Source organism: Diadema setosum, chromosome 1 (genome assembly GCF_964275005.1).
Source record: "Diadema setosum chromosome 1, eeDiaSeto1, whole genome shotgun sequence".
NCBI lineage: Eukaryota > Metazoa > Echinodermata > Echinoidea > Diadematoida > Diadematidae > Diadema > Diadema setosum.
Genome location: NC_092685.1, coordinates 10,631,358 through 10,644,075, shown reverse-complemented (window position 1 = coordinate 10,644,075; position 12,718 = coordinate 10,631,358).

Below are 12,718 nucleotides of genomic sequence, written 5' to 3'. Positions count from 1 at the left end.
GTTCTCCAAGATTCACCATGCACCATCATGTCAATATCGGACAGTCTTCCAGCTTTTATAACCCCTGCTAGATATTTCAGCAGACACAATCACAAACTAAAGTGTGAAGTTCCTGCTAGAACCACTGACAAACAAATGCTCTTTCTATCCCCGCACAATCAGGACATGGAACTATATACCTACCCCTCTTGCAGTCACAGCACCATCAATTGCTGCTTTCCAGGAGGCCGCCTTATCTGTCATCAGAGGGATGCACCTTCCTGAAACCCAGCCCTGAATTTTACTTGCACATTCACTTTTTGTTTAGAAATATACATACAGCTTTCTTTTTTCTTTTTCACTGTCACCTACTCTAATTCTAACAGTGTCACCTCCTGTCGCACACCCATCCCAATTTAGCTTCATGGACAAACAGCTACGGGATTATACCAAAGAGGTTCTATAATGTAATAGAACCTCTTTGGATTATACCTTGGTATGCCGGTTTGTGCGCTGTGCATGCTGGGATGATGTTGATCTGTCGAAGCACGTATTACAACTGCATGTATGTGAATATGATGTCGCCGGAACGTATTATGTTATATTGCAATGTAAAGGCGTTAAACCTTACAATCGCTAAGAGTAGGCCGGATGAGTATAGGTAAACCTAATAGTGCAGGTATGAATTTATCAATAAAAATCATTTGTAATGATGTTCTTGAATTCTTCTGTGAAAATGTTTAAGCCATAATGTAAACTGTTTAGATTCAGAGAGCAATTAAAGAATATCAGACGTCTAGCCCATGATGCTTTCAGAAATACAAAGTTTTTCAATATGTGTAAAAATTTCCTTTTTTAAGACAAAATACGTGCAAATGTTGGGAATGTAATGATTCCAAGTAAAATTGGAATCAAAATCGTAATTCCTATAGGAATTTGGTAGATCTCAGTTTAATCAAAGGCAATCCATTGATAATGTGTAGTAGTAATTATAACCAATCGTTTGTGAAAAAAAAATATAATGCTGAAAGCATTGTGTAAAATTTGTTTTAAAAATGTTCAAACGTCTATTGCACATAAACCATTGATAAACGTTGTCTATTTCCGTGCTTACAGTCTTAATCAGTGTTTTGAAGTTCTCGTATAGTTTAGAAATATTCCTGTCATACGCGAAAAAAAAAAATGAATTTTTACAATTTGTTGAAGAAATGTATTTCGTCATTGATATATTAAAGGGACAACAAAGGGCCCAAAATTGATCCATTGGGAACAGTATGTGCGATGTTGGATTAAGGATATAGCCTATATCGGAATGTTTCGGAATGTTTCTTTGACTGATACATATTGCTTTGAATAATATACTAGATGACTAATCAATGACCCGATGAAAGTGCTAAACCATGAACACCGTATATTAACTTATAAATCAAATATCGCGATCTATGGTATCAAATGGTTTCAAAGACTCCATTAATACTCAAATGAAGTTTTGTCCATTTGAAAATGATTCGGCAATATTATCTAATAATTAAGTTACAATAGCAAAGTCATTGGAATGTCCCTTTCTGGATCGAAACTGACTTGTACTATATAAAGTGGACCATTTACATGAAGAAGAATATATACAGTTGTTTATGTAAATATTTTCCAAGGTCGTTTTGCTTTGTGTCCGTATGATATACTCTGCTTATGGAAAAGGGAAGGTAATGCTAACTGAAAATGATATGCTTTCAATACACAAGCACAGACACTGCATGTTTACTGCCGAAACCAACTACAAAGGTGAATGCCTTATGACATCATCATTCTGTTATAGCTTCCGTCAATACGAAAACCTCAAGGATCACTACGAAAAAAGAAAATATTGTCATTGAATGGTTTTACGTTACGCTCACTCATTGACTCTCTACTGCTCGATCGTAATCTTGATACCATGTCTGGAGTTAAAATGTAGGCAGTACAACGAAACAATTAAGCGTCCCCTAAAAAAAGATATTATCAGTCAAACATTGATCATGTGTTTACGTAGTGGCATTAAGTGGATCATGACTAGTCAGTGATGTCACGTCAGCAGGGCAAATCCTCAATACTGCATGTGATTTTACCATGCACATTATCAAGGTTATTTTTTCTCCTATAATAAAGCTGTATAGATAATTTCATAGGCGATAGTCACAGTTGATCAATATAGCTGAATATTTCACCCAATGGATCTTAGCTGTCATTATATTTAAATCATCAAGTTCGCTCATCTTGGGCATTCAACCGAGGGCCTATTTGTTTTCCGCAAAAAAAAAAAAAAAAAAAAGTGATCAGATTTTACAACTGTGCAATCTTACTTAGTACATGGGCACAAACATGATACAAAAAGATCGAAACTACACGCGACAAACAGGCATAAGAAGCATGTTTGGCCAACTCAACTTATGTTCATATCATAGGAGCATAAGAACGTCTACTTATATCAAAACGAATATCGAATGACTCATTTTAATGGGCATTGAAGGAATTCTTAAAGCTCAGCTTTCATGAATGGCGGCATTATTTCCCTCAAAGGTTTGTGAACAGCAGATAGAAGCTGAAGACGAAATATGCATAAAATCTCTCCATCGTACGATCTGGTAACCTTTGTTATTACCTGCATCATTTCATGTATAAGCTAGAAAATCATGTGCCTCCTATTTTCTCTGACATGTTCCAAAAATATAAAGAAAAATTATAAAGAAATTAATAAATTCATAAATATCCAACGAATTTCACTTCCTGTTGACGAAAACCATTCTCCCAATTCTATTTTTACATAATATTATGCTGGTCTTAAATTATGGAATTCCCTTGATGACAGTATCTTATTTGCACCAAGTATTACGCCATTAAAATTCATTCTGAAATCGTTCCTATTAAGTCCATATCAGGGTCTTCAGAGAGTCAATATCACCTCAAAATATTCATCTCTCTAAACCTTTTCACTTAATCATTTTGATTTATACAATATTCGTCCAACACAACTCTGATGCCATCCAGTGCATGGGCTTATTCTTCTCTCTCCGAACTTTGAATTTTTGCAAGAATTAACTTCAATTTCCTTTCCAAGTCCAAAAATGTTCCGTTTCAAACTTAACTCATGACTCCTTTCCACACCTGTTCCTTGCTGCAAGAAGGCGACCTTGTAATAGAGGGGCATGGTCGTCAACGTTTGATGTGTTCTTGCCAGTTTATACGTTTACTCTGCCCGTACATGGTTACATTTTTAGTACCTTATTAATGATGGTTTAAAGAGAATGCATAGTATTACAAGCTCTGCTTTTTTTTTATTCCGCTTCATTTTCAAAATTTTCAACATGATTTAGTAAATGTTCATTCATAGCCTTCTCAATTTAATTTGTGTTTATCATATTTCGATGTTTGTAGAATATGTACATTGTTATTTTTGTCTTTTCATGCTATGTTTTTGTATACTGATATTCTTTGTTGAAAGTGATATCCATAATAAAGGAAATGCAGAGAAAATTTGCCATTCTAGTACCCAACATTTTGCAAGGAATAGAATATTCAATGTAAGCCTACATAACTGAATGAAGGAAAGACCAACAGTCGTGATGAAATTATTTGGAGAATGACCTGCGTCGTGATATACCAAAGAAAAGATGTGAAATCAATTATGGTCTTGTAAGTCATCAAAAACAATTCACTAGCGGCACACCAGGGGATGGAAATTAAGGTATTACTTTTCCTGGGGGGAAAAAATCCTATGAAAAGAGTCATTTCAATCATGAAAGGCATACTAGAGCCTAATTATCTAAAGGTCGTCCTGGAAACATGGAAACGGGATACAATTGCATTTGTCCTTCTCGATCTCGATACCCGTACTTTGAATTGAAAACATAAATAGGAGTCAACGCGATCTGGGTGTCACCTTCCATTTAACTCTCTTGCCCCAAGATAATTCTACTACTTAATCAAATTCTACTACTTAAAAAAAAAATCCGCTGGCCAAAATGTTGTCCAGTGTATGCCCGATGACCCCTCATGTTTCGAGAAGTGCTTGAATGGAAACCAATTGTTTGAAAATGAGAAAATATGAATAATCCAGCAAAATGTTCTTGAAAACGGTATATGACATACGTATATCTTAAATCACACGTTGTGCGAATTCCGAACTAATATGAATGTAATAATTTTCATGTTGTTGTCAGATACGCATGTTGTCATTTCCATGTACGATTTCCATGGACAACTGCAGAAACAAACTGAAACTGAAAATGTATATATATATGGGTCAGAATTTTGAACGATGTACAATATTGAGCCAAAACAACACCAAATTTAAAAAGTAGGTAGAAATTCCTCAAAATCTTTTTTCTTACGTGAAAGAGTATAATTCAAGCTTTAATATGAACCCAGCTATACCAGGATCTTCCCAGAGGAACAAGTTTTTATTCACCGCGGAAGTTTACCATGCATGTCCAGAGCAGCGAACGTCCGTGAGGAATAATACTGCACATACATTTCAATACCATGTAACATAGCATGCAACGATCTGATTCAGTTCAGAATCGTAACAAAATATATATGTTGGCAGAATATCAAGGTTGTACTCTTAACCTGTACGTAATGGTAGACAGCTGATGATTTAACCAAATTCGTTATTTCTGTTGAAATATTACTCTTTCGCTAAACACTTTCTCCAATTTACGCGCATTTTACAGAAACTCAATATTTCGACCTCTTATTTCACCATCCGATACTTTAATCCTTTACTCTCAAATAATAAGATGCTTTTTAAAGATGTATCTGATCTAGGCAGTCTCTATAACTCAACAAACATAGCATAGTTTTCATCACGGAGGTTTGCATATAGCTCACGGACGTTCGGAACAAACAAGATATATATTATACAGATATTGACTGGTACGGGGTGGAATATAACATTCTTTGGACCGCCAGGGAGTTATATTTTCCCAAGGGATTATATTTTCCCGAAGCGCGCAGCGCTGAGGGAAAATATGATCACGAGGGAAAATATAACTCCCTGGCGTTCCAAAGATTGTTACATTCCACCCCCTACCAGTCGATATCTGTTATATTAGATGGCCTTGCCCTTGATTATGCTTTACAGAAGAGCCTACACTGACGACGCATAGCCTAACCGTTTATACGCTCATGTTAGCCCGACCAGACGCTGTGTGCGCGCTGTCGCGATTTTGTACAGCGGCGACTAGGCTCATGTCCTCTAACGACAGTAGGCCCTACTAACGTTAAGCTCAAGTCCAGTAACGACGCTTTATAGTTAAGTTAGGCTCAGGTCCAAAAGATATCAGCAGATGTTCTAGGGTCTACTCACAAAACAATTCTAACTTTACTCTTCGGCCTAACGTTATGGCCTACTGGGCAATTTTTATCATTTGACATTTGTTTCGTAGTACAGGTAGCGTAACAGTTAGAATCTAATGTTTGTTAAATGTTAGGCCTAATTTAGAACTAACGTTAGAATCAAATTGGCTCCCCATGCCTAGTGCATCATCTTTTTCTTCCCCGTGATTTTTAGTCAAATTGTCTTGTGCCAGGACCGGTATAGACATTACAACATTAGGCCTACCTTCTGTCATCAGGAATCTGCAGCAATTTCAAAATCAGTCTCCTTTTTACTCTGTTGCAGAGATGAACATTGTAGAAACACAGTGATTTGCAAACCAGTCTACTCGGTGTTGTAGTCCTCCACTTGTTCGATGTAACGTTAGGCCAACAGTTAGATCTAGACTAGTCTAAATAAGTTACGTCAATAAAGATGAATGAACTGTCCTCGTTCTAAGAACTGAACTGAACGAAATGTCTCACAGACTATTAACTCGCTTGTTTTAGGAGATGTTTAGTGGAGTTAGAATCCTTATCCTCCAAATTCTTATCGAGCTCGTCGTCGTTTATAGACAAAACGGGGTTCCATTTGGAAGTGTGAATCCAAACTTCGCGGGCCGAGTGATACGATACGTGAATGTAGTAAACGGTACATCGGTACGGTACCTACCACAACCAGGCAAGCCTAGCGCATGGCGCTACTCCGCGTCGCGCCGTGCATGCCGTCTACTCTCTCACGTACATCGTGTGTGTGTGTGTGTGGGGGGGGGGGGGCGGGGGGGGGGGGGACAGATCATATCGATCCAGACTGCAGCAATCGATAGTAATCGTTTGCTCGTCCCATTTATCGATGTGGTCCCACACCCTTATATTGGTGTAATTGTTCTTATTTCAACCGTAAGAGGGCGACACACATGGAAGAAATATATTCATTTGACCAGTTGGTGAAATATAACGAGCTGGGAAAATATAACATTTGCGATCCTCCCAAACAGTATCATGTGACGAGCTCTTGACCAATCACATACCAGAAACTGTCTAAGCCATCTAATATATATATATATTAGTGTATGCAATTTTGTGATCAATCTAAAAATCAGACATGTCTTCTGAGAATAAACATTAAAATGGCAAATAAACGTGTCGCAGTGTTTTTAATCTGTCACAGCGAATAAACATTTCGCAGTGTTTACATCGTAAACAGTGCGTCATGTTTATTTTTTGGTTCAGTGTTTAGATCTTAAACATTGTGGGTGATTATGTGACTGTGCGGTGTTTAGTATTTAAACACTGTGAGTGATTATGGTGTAAACGTTTGGTGTTTAGGCTACACACAGAGCAGGTGTTTAGTTTTTAAACATCAGAACCGTTTAAAACATAAACATGTGTGTGTGATAAACACCTAGGGTGTGCTGAAAATAAACACAGCATGTGTTTAGCTCCTAAACATGTTCAATATATAAACGCGTCGCAGTGTTTTAAAACTGTCACAGAAAAGTGTTTAGTTAGGTGTTTAGAAACTAAACAAATTTTTTTACAGTGTACATGTTGCTAAAGTTGAACTATGCACATGAACATGACTATATCCTACTGTCTATGCATTTATTGCCACCATGACCGTGGATATCGGATGTTCGAATATTTTAAGAAGTTTAATAACGAATTGCGATCATTCATCTATCCACACACTTGTTGCATTTTTTTTTTTATTTATGTTTGCGGTGCGTAATTTCACATCGCTTGGGCATAAAGTGTCAATAGCAAGCTTCGGATCTGCGACAAAGACGATGCTATTAGGCCAAAAAAAAAAAAGAGAAAAAAAGAAATGAAAAGAAAATGATGTTCTGCACACGCACGAGACAGCCGTTTCCATTGTCCAACCAGGGAAAAGGCGTTGTCTTAGCCGTCGCGTGGTGCAGAAGCTTGCTAATGATTACAAACTGCCAAAGAGCATCTATTTGTGTTCTGTAAAATGACGTTCAGATGTTGATGGTGTACACGTTACTTTGTGTCGGCCTTTTCAAGCTCTTGTATTCAGATATGCACGATTTCGACTCCATCACTGGTCTCAAGCTGTGCGGGAAATCGAGGCTTTATTCCTTCCTTAATCGTCAATCGTCGTGCTCCATATCATTGGATATGATCGTTTCTAACCTATATATAGCGGCCCCGATATAGATTAGAATCTCATTATGCAGCTTTTCATTGGGCAATATGGGTTTCTTGAATAATATCAGCATCATCTCTTCCGTCTTTTACATCGACATGATTTGGGATGAGTTCTGTGAATATGCTGAAATAAGAGTGATCAAAGCGATCCACATAAGACGGGAAAACAAAATCATTTGCCTGTGTGTGCTAAGATGAATTTGCAATCAGTTAGACAGTAATACACACAATTTTGGTATGCAACAAAGTTTTAATCATTGAACAATTTCGTTTCAACTTTGGTTTATATAAAAAAAAATGGCACCTGCAAAAAAAAAAAAAAACAAACAAGCAATATTATATATATATAATGTATATATATTGAAACAAAGAAAGGGAAAACTGAGCAGAAACAAATAATAAATAGTGAAAACTTTGAGCAAAGAAAATGGGTTTTCATCGGGATTCGAATCCCGATGAAAACCCATTTTCTTTGCTCAAATTTTTCACTATATATATATATATATATATATATAAATACACACACACACACACACACACACACACACACATATATATATATATATATATATATATATATATATATATATATATATATATATATATATATTTAATTTACGAAGTAGCATAAAGAACATATTTCTAATATTATGTTAGAATCCATAGTACTATGCATTATGAAGCTTGGAGGCACCCTGTGGGAGACAATTTAGGGATAAAACTAATGTAATGTCATAGGAGACACTAGACCACACGGAGACAACATTGTGTCCTCGTATGAGTTTCAACTATGTAGTATCCCATTCAGTCCGTAGTTTAACTGGTGACAACATAACAATCTTTTTTATATCTACACATTGTCTCCAAAAGGTGCAATCTAATGGTATATACTATACATACAGGGTTTATAGCTGCATATATTTATATCATGTAGGGCCTACACGATGTTCAATATGTATAGGTGATGCAAACATCATCAATTTACAAACTGAATTTTGTCATCGATTAATATTGATACTTTACGCTACTTATTATTCAGAAAGTCACACGAGTATTATCTATAAGGAGCGTCGCATCATGAGAAAAGATTTCATAGTCATAAAAGTGGTGGATTAGTTATCCTTAATTTATACGCATCACTTTGACTCACACGTATTTAACGCAGAGCTTCCTTGTAATTGTGCCATGAACTCTGGAGACATTCATTTATTTTCATCTCGATTTTAATTCAACAGGGTATCCCTTTCAGCAAAAAAAAAACAAACAAAAACAAAACAAAAAAGCTCTACCAAAGGGGCCAACAACAACAACAACAACAACAATACACAAGTACATACATTCAAATACACAGAATTACAAATGAAAAAAAAAAATGCACATAATACAAATAACAAAAATAAGCAAGATGTATCAAGGTTACATTGAATAAGAAATACATCAAGAACAATAATTATGAATAAGAGAAAATGCAAGCAGTGCATACAAAAGCGACAACAAATTTTATGAAGTACCAGTAATATAGTAACACAGAAATGATTATATTGCACTAAGCTTTAAAAGATATTCAAATCTAAAAAATGAGATATAGATTTCTACTCTTCTATTTAAACACCGCAAAATATGTTAAAGGGATTGTATAGTTTTGGTTGAAACCTTACTCCAGATTTCTAACATTCTTGGGTGTGATAATGAGAAACCTCTCATGAAATATGAAAGAGTATGTAATTCCAAGTGAAAATCAACATTTTTTTGATGAAAATTGGTTTTGAAATGAATGAGGTACCCAAAACAGAGCAATCCTAATAAAAAGGTCAGTAGGACCCCCGTTCTGCTACGAATGCTTTGTTTTACATTTTTCGATATCTCAGCCATTCCAAAACCAATTTTTATCAAACAAACTTTGAATACCTCTTAATATGGTAAGCTCTGTACTAGTTCACAAGTGTTTTATTGATATCTCACAAAAAGTTAAAAGCCCAATCCTCATCTCCACCAGTACTGTACCATCCCTTTCATTGCTTAGTATGATGTTGGGTTTTTTTTGTTTTTTTTTTTCAAGAGCTTTGACCACCGATAGTGCAATAATTCTTATGATAGTCTGCTTGGTGTGTTGATTTTTTTTTTTCATTGGCAGGAACGTGCATATTGAGTTCGCAAACTGACATTGCAAAGAAAAACAAAACAAAACACACACACACACATAATCATTTTATCTTTAAAGAAAAAACGTAATACTTATATACTATTTTTTTTTTATCAATCTAAGCCTGATGACATTCTTCAGATATTGTCTCCTTTGTGGAAATGTGTACCAATTGAGTTAAAAGAATGTTCTGGATATTGATAAATCAGCATTTTCTTTCGGAAAACATGATTATCTGTTTTGCAGTGTTTGTATATTTTCTTAATACAATGTATTGCACTCTTTAATTCTGCACTATACATATTAAAGAACTGTACTCGTTATGTAGCACGATTGATGCGTTATAAACATAGGCAAAATATTTTGTGGAATATTGTGCTTTTAGCTGTGTTATCTACCCAATCATTTTAGAAACCTTCGTATACCTTTCCAGCATGCTTGCTCCTAAAAAATGTAAGCTCCAATTTAGAATTTTAGAGCTCATGAGCTTACTCTGTGATTTAATTTTTGAATTTTACAGTTAGCACCGTACATTCTAACTTTTTGAATTCACTTCTTAATCATAAGAGTCAATCCACTCATGTATCTTCGTAAACTCCTTATTGTAGAAACAATATTTTATATTTTTGTCTTTACAAAAATAAAAATGGCAGCATCATCAACATAAACAAACATAATTTTGTACCATTTACATATGAACATATAATTTATGAATATTAGATAAAGCAGGGATCTCAATATTGACCTTTGTGGAATTTCATTTCGATATTTTTAAATTTTTACAGTATTTCCTGTTAAAAGATACACACTGCTGGCAATCAAAAAGTATTTCTTAACTAATTCAATAGAACGTCATGAAATCGAACCTTAATACCTTATCCAGTAAAAAAAAAAAAATGTGTGAGACTGAAACAAAAGCTCGTTTGAGATCTAAATACAAACATCCTGTCACATTATTTTCATTGATATGTCTTAAAGCATACTCATTTATATCCAATAATACAGTTGCTTTTGAAGGTGGTGGGCAAATACCAGATTTACATTAAATATAAATAGCTTATATGAAGGAGAACAACATTGCTTGTTCATATACATCGCATTGCCTTCGCTACATTCCACAGACTTGGATATCAACTGCAACATGATATTATTTTCTTGGAGACTGACATTGTTGGGGCGATAGATTTCATTACGAGCAACGTTTAGAAGAATACATGGTTAAAGTGAATAACAATCATTATGAAGGCGTGAATGAGCTGTTCCAACTTGGTGTTGAATAACCACAGCGACTCAGCGTAATATGAATGCGTATCTGCTCAAAATCAGTATACAGACAGTGGAGACGATGTCAAAAGATGTGACCTTTTCCTACGTCAACACCATGACCCACGGAAAAGATTTGTACAAAAAATGAATTATTCATACATATTTCCCCTTTTGATTTCTTGTGTCAGTTATCATGCTGGCTTTGCTTCGCGGATGCGTGTATAAAAATAATCTGATTGTTATCAATGGCAATGCAAACTTTGTGTTCCATGGGGAAACTGGGAAACAGCCCGAATAGCCCCAAACCAGCTTAAGGAAAGAACCAGCTCTCATATCGGATAAAAACACATTCGCAAATATGAGAATAGACACCTACCTAATCATCTTTAGGGGAAAAAATGTCCAGGTTTACGATGACTGAGCATAAGGAAGTGAATAAGCCAACCGTAAAAGACAAAAATGATGTCGTTGATGATGATCACTATCACTCATGTTATCAATTTCTATTCATTTCCATGTCAAAACAACCCAATTTTCCTGCGCAACAACCTCGATCTATTGGAAACAGTGTCATGTGAGGGCAATTTGTGAACTGATCTACCTGATGACCTTATCAACTGTTATTTCCATAATGAATACGAAAGTATTATTGCGCCAATCTCGTAATAATTGAGATGTGTGGAATAAAAGATGAGACGTTGGGGAGGAATACTTTGATGATGGCCTAATCTGACAAACTCAGTATCTATGTATGAGAGATGGGGGTGGTGAAGACAGGATAAAGACACATGTCTTGTAACTTGGCTTGTCGCAACGTAGGAAAGATTATGGTCATGACAGTGAAATTGTTCCACGGTCATGACAGTGAAATTGTTCCACGGTCAAACCCTCATGCATGATATTCCTCCAGCAGCTTTCGGGGCTTCGGAGAATTGAATATGTTGTAGACAGCAATTAATACTGCATTTTTTCAATTGACATATTTAAATATTTATTTCATAATAGTTACAGAATCATGACTTGTATTACATCTATTTTTACTGATCGTTTTGTTGATCGTATTATTTTGATTTTTTATCTAGAGACCGCGGGACGGGGGGGGGGGGAGGTGCTACCCCTTCCTCCCTCCCTCCCCCCCCCCCCCCACACACACACTTTTGGCTCTTACAGATAAAATCGGTCTCTTCCCCCCCCCAAAAAAAAAAAAAAATCGAAAATATGATCTATAATACGAATAATACGAACGCCATGATTTTTGTTATGTTGCGCCCTCCCCCCACACACAAACACACTCAAATCGGTGGTCCCTTGGTATTAATGATATCACTACTTTAATTCTCATAAGTTTACTCTAAAATTTGTGTAGATTAGAGAGAGAGAGAGAGAGAGAGCGGAGAGAGAGAGGGAATGTGTTGGCTTTTATAATTCTGTTCTGTCCGTTACCAATCGCACTTAATTGGCAAACAAAATCACTTGGGGCGATCAGGTAACACTTCATTACGGTTGACTCATGGTTATGATACGATCCTTATTCGAACTTTAACTTTAATCTATTTTTTCATTATGATTCTGTCGAGGAACGTTGGATCTGTTTTGCCTTTCTGTCCGTTGTATTGTCTTCCTGTTATATTAGTCTTGTCTCATTCTGTCTTGTTTTTTAGTCTCCCTTTATTAGTGTCGTCATCCCAGTCTCATTTAATGTTTATTCGCGTGTGTATGTGTGTCTGTTTGTTACTCTGTCTTCTTAGTGGGTTTCGAGACCTTTTTTTTTTAGACTTTTTTTTTCCTGACTTTTTCCAAGCCTTT